Genomic DNA, 6,000 nt, shown 5'->3' on the forward strand with positions numbered 1-6,000 from the left:
ATGTTTTTCCCACAACATTCTGGGGAGGCTGAGGATGTGATTTTCACACCATTTTGGACCTAGTAAAATGACACTGTTCAGAGGTTAAGTAACCTGGTTGGAGGTCCCACTGCTGCTAAGACTAAAAGCAGAGAGTACCACCTTATATGTGCAAATGCAGACTACATGATGCTCAGCTGCACATCACACCATCAAGAAAATCTTGGTTTCCTGTTAATCTGTTTCACTTCTGAAACCTGTATTTTTATTTCTGATTCCAAGATGCTAGTCCTGTCTGTATTTCTGCAAGTCAGTGAAGCTATTTCGACCTCAATTTCCTATTCTGTAAAAACAAGGGAATATGAAAGGAACACAAGGAAATTTTTGGAAGTGCTGGGTATGTTTAGGCCCTTGGTTGTGGTGATTGTGCTATGGGTATATGCATAGGTCCAAGCTCATGAAAATGTACACATTAAATGTGTGTAAATTTTATATATCATTTATACCTTAATAAAGCTAAAAAAAAAAAAAACCCAAGTGAATATGTTTAAGACATTTTTTGAAAGTAGAGTGCTCAGGCAACCTATATGGTAAGGAATATGCATTCTCTAATAGAGGGACAGGTGTCATGCTGAGGATGAATACTTGAAGGAGCAAGCCCCAAATACAGACTGGGAGTACACAGACTTTGAATGGACATTGACAGCTCAACCTAGAAAGAGGTTGTAGTGGGCGCCTGGGTGGCTCAGTCGTTAAGCGTCTGCCTTCGGCTCAGGTCATGATCCCAGGGTCCTGGGATCGAGCCCCGCATCGGGCTCCCTGCTCAGCGAGAAGCCTGCTTCTCCCTCTCCCATTCCCCCTTGTGTTCCTGCTCTCGCTATCTCTCTCTGTCAAATGAATAAATAAATTCTTAAAAAAAAAAAAAAAGAGGTTGTAGTTATTGACATCCCCACCAGCGGTATCAGGGCTGTAGGCTTCCCCACATGCATACCCACACTGGGATTCCTCAACAGTTTGTTATACTTTGCTAACATAATAAATGGAAAATCTATCATCATCATATTTAACTGAATATTAAGGTTATTTAAAATAAAAAGCTTTTCTACTATATATATATATATACATATGTATATATATATATACAAAAGACTCTGTTAACCACCATTGTCATTATTCTTTTAATGCGAACAGGTCCAGTTACATATGCAGCCTAACAACGAGTGACAGCCACATAAGCCTGCAGGTTCTAGGACTACTGCGGGCTTGTAGGCTCCAGGGTCTGTGTGTGCGTGTTTATGTAGCCTCTGGGGGTTCCTAATTACAACATGTATGCCTAGAAGGAGATGAGGAAATCTCCCTGTGATACATGTTGAGTTCAAATTTGGGGAGGAGCTGGATCTGCTCTTCCTTGAGACTTTCTGAATGGCACAAGAGCCGAACCACAGCATGTTTCTGAGCAGACTGTCATCCCATACCCTTGATGGAAGGCAAGCCTGTCTTTCTGCTTGGGGCAGGAGCCCTCCAGGACTTGTGTGGCAGTCTGCCTAAACCTGCTTCTGAACACTGAAGTTGAGGGCTCCCATCTTGCACCATCACTTGCAGAGTCATGAGAAGCTGTATCCTCTCAGCTACCCAACACGACCGGTTCATCAGTTGAATGAAGAGTTCTGTCCTGAGACAAAAATCTCTAACTTCCCAGCATACATTTGACATCCGCATCCATCCATGCATCCAGCCAACAGGCATTAACACCAAACTCTACACCATTCCTTTGGTTAAGTTTCAGGCTTCTCCAGAATAGAAACAAGGAAGTAAAATGTGGAAAGGGTCGAGTGGGAAATTCAGATGGTACATTTTTTTTTAAAGATTTTATTTATTTGACAGCGAGAGAAAGCACAAGCAGGGGGAGCAGCAGAGGGAGAGGGAGAAGCAGGCTCCCCATTGAGCAGAGGGCCTGATGCGGGGCTCAATCCCAGGACCCTGGGACCATGACCTGAGCCAAAGGCAGATGCTTAACGAACTGAGCCACCCAGGTGCCCCTTCAGATGGTAAATTTAAGAAAAGATGGCTCCTTCCCAGTAAGCTTTCAATCTGCTCAAATCTCCTATAATTGATGATTTCAAAACACAATTTAATGCTTTGAACCCCTCTCTACATCTCTAGTTACTGCCCCCTTTACATATATTCTCCCCTTTGCCCCAAAGTTCTATAAAGAATTCTTTTTTTTTTTTTATTTAGAGAGCGCGGCACGTGCGAGCATTGGGGGAGGGGCAGATGCAGAGGGAAAGGGAGACAATCTCAAGCAGACTCCACACTGAGCTCAGAAGTTGATCCCACAACCCATGAGATCATGACCTGAGCTGAAATCAAGAGTTGTATGCTTGGGGCGCCTGGGTGGCTCAGTCGTTAAGCGTCTGCCTTCGGCTCAGGTCATGATCCCAGGGTCCTGGGATCGAGCCCTGCATCGGGCTCCCTGCTCCGTGGGAAGCCTGCTTCTCCCTCTCCCACTCCCCCTGCTTGTGTTCCCTCTCTCACTGTGTCTCTCTCTGTCAAATAAATAAATAAAATCTAAAAAAAAAAAAAAAAGTTGTATGCTTAACGGACTGAGCCACCCAAGTGCCCCCTCTACAAAGAATTCTTGACACATGCCCCTACACTTCTCCTCCAATTTAATCTTTTCTCGCCCCCAATTCAATCTTTGTCCCTCATCTAACAGAGCTGTGTTCCACCATGCTTCCACAGACATTAACCTTGGCAAGGTCAACAACCACTCTTTGTCACATTTATAGATCAAGATTGTTGAAATGAAGATTCAAAGGAGACAAGTAGGTACTTCTCCAGGAGGTATTTCCGTCCTAAGGACAGAATTCATTTGCTTGTTTATAGACAAGGATTATATTGCAGTGCTACCAGTTACCAAAAAAGTTGTAAAATACCTTCCATAGAGTCAGATGATGTGAAGGCTGTGCTTTAGACAGTGGGATTTCAAATAAAAGCTTTTCAAACTTTTCCTTACATCCCATATTTTTCTTTCATTAAAAAAGATTTTGCATACATGTCACAATAAGTTTTTATGGTCACTTTATTAAACTGTCTTATCTGTTATTTCTTTCCCAACTGATTTCCAAGTATGCAATAAAAACATCTAAAATTATGTCTCAAACTTTGCTGTGGTTAAATGTATTGTCTAAAAACATTAATATATCACAATTAGACAATATAATGGTTCTGAAATATAATAGTGATGATAACTCTTTTGTAGGTTCCTGACTCTAAAATACTTACATTCACCACAGAGATCACATTTTTGGGATATAGCCTTTCAGTAAAATAATACCTTTATAATAAAGATATACATGAATCCATATTAATATAAATGAATTAAATGGGAGAGGAGATTTAAAAAAATTTCTTTTTTATTGAAGTATAGTTAACATATTAGTTTGAGGTGTACAACAGTGATTTGACAATTCTTTTTTTTTTTTAAGATTTTATTTATTTGACAGAGACACAGCGAGAGAGGGAACACAAGCAGGGGAGGTGGGAGAGGGAGAAGCAGGCCTCCCGAGGAGCATGGAGCCAGATGCGGGCCTTGATCTCAGGACCCTGGGACCATGACCCAAGCCGAAGGCAGACGCTCAACACCTGAGCCACCCAGGTGCCCCTGATTTGACAATTCTATACATTATGAAATGCTCACCACAGTAAGTGTAGTTACCATCTGTCACCATACAAAGTTATTACAATATTATGGACTATTTCCCTGTGCTGTACTTTTCATCCCTGTGACTTTTTTTTTAACTGAAAGTTTGTGCCTCTTTATCCCCTTCACCTATTTTGCCCATACCACTCCCCCCCACCCACACTCTGGCAATCACCTGTTTGTTTTCTGTATTTGTGTCTATTTCTGTTTTTTTGCTTGTTTGTTCATTTGGTTTTTTAGATTCCACAGATAGATGAAATATAATATTTGTCTTTCTCTGACTTATTTCACTTAGCATAATACCCTCTAGGTCCATCTGTGTTGTAGCAAATGGCAAGATTTAGTCCTTTTTTATGGTTGAGTAATATTCCATTATATACACACACCACATCTTTATTCATTCATCTATTGATGGACACCTAGGTTGCTTTCAAATCTTGGCTATCATAAATAATCCTGCAATAAATGGGAGTGCATGTATCTTTTCAAATTAGTGTTTTCATTTTCTTCAGGTAATTACCAAGAAATGGAATAACTGGGTTGTGTGGTATTTCTATTTTTAATTTTTTGAGGAACCTCCATACTGTTTTCCACAGTGGCTGCACCAATTTACATTCCCACCAAAAGTGCACAGGTGTTCCTTTTTCCCCATATCCTTGTCAACACTTGCTATTTCTTGTTGAGATAATATCTCATTGTGGTTTTGATTTGCATTTCCCTGATGATTAATGATGTTGAGCATCTTTTCATGTGTCTGTTGGCCATCTGGATGTCGTCTTTGGAAAAATGGGCTTTTAGGTCCTCTGTCCATTTTTAATCAGATTATTTGTTACTCCATTTTGCTACTGGAGATACATTTTCTTTATCAGACAATTCAAAATGATATGTATAAATACCTTCCCTCCGTGAGTTGAAACATTCTGCCTTCCACACCTGAGGGCAGGGAAGACTTAGTGATTCGCTTCTAAGGAACAGAGTAGGTGAATGAAAAACACTTACTGTACACTGGGGAAACTAGACAAATACCATCTTAGCCCAGTGATGAAGGTCAACATCTCCAATGACCTAGTGATGTTACATGAATGTTACATCCTCCTAAATATGTGATGAGAAGGGCACTTCAACTCTGGTTTTCTTTCTCAAAACCAATAGCCACAGTCTAATCAGGAGAAAAATAACAGACTATGTCTGCACTCCTCAACACTGTCACAGGCATGAAAACAGTCTGGCAGCTCCTCAAATGGTTCAACAGAGAGTTACCAAATGACCCAGCAATGCCATTCCTAGGAGAATTGACAACATATGTCTACATAAAAACTTGTACATGAATGTATGGAGCATTATTATTCATGATAGCCAAAAGTGGAAACAGCCCAAATGTCCACCAATTAATGAATAAATAAAATGTGGTATATTCTTGGTCAATAAAAAGGAATGAAGTATTGATACATGCTACAATATGGATGAAACTTGAAAACATGATGCCAAATGAAAGAAGCTGAATATGCAAAAGACCACATATTGTATGATTCCATTTATATGACCAGAAAGAGGCCAATCAGTATAGCTGTACCCAAGGAATTCTCCCTTTCCGCCCAGATTTTGAGAAAACTGTTAGTATCCCATTAGGCTGCGAATGTCCCCTTTCCACGCATACTTCCTTCCAGAAGGCTCTGTCTGGTGGGTTTGGGTGAGAGCCTCTCCCACTTTCCTGCTATGTTCAAACTGCAGTTCAGGTTTCTGTCACAAGATGGCACCCACGCACCACCATCATCAAATTTCTAAGGCCTGTCTGCGAGGAGTAAAAAAATAAAATCTTTAACAAAAGTAAAGAAAGAAAAAATAATAATAACCTGCCTTAAGACCCAGCCTATGAGCCTATGTACAGAATGATTCTGTCTGAAAAAACTGATGGATGTAAAAGAAGACTGTAAAAACATATACTCCGGGACCTGCCGAAGATGAAATAGTGCACCTTGGCAATGGGAAGCAGGTAGGTGAAGAGCAGTGCAGGGCAGGCAGGAGGTGACAGAAAAGATGGGGCATGAGAGTGTTATCTGGGGTGCTGTGTCCAGGACAGGGAATAGTAGACGGGGTTGGGAGAAGAAATGGGCAGCTTGTAGAGGGGTGGGGTAATGGAAGATGAATACCCTGTCCTCTTGGAGGAAACCACCTCTACAGAATGGATGAGTCATCCTTCACTGATGAGGGAAGAGCAAAATCAATAAATATGATGTAGATGTGGGGTCAACAGCAGATGGAATTGCTATGATAAACGTGAATTTTCTACATCAAATTGGTAATACAGTGAATAAACC

This window comes from Halichoerus grypus, chromosome X (genome assembly GCF_964656455.1).
Source record: "Halichoerus grypus chromosome X, mHalGry1.hap1.1, whole genome shotgun sequence".
Lineage (NCBI taxonomy): Eukaryota > Metazoa > Chordata > Mammalia > Carnivora > Phocidae > Halichoerus > Halichoerus grypus.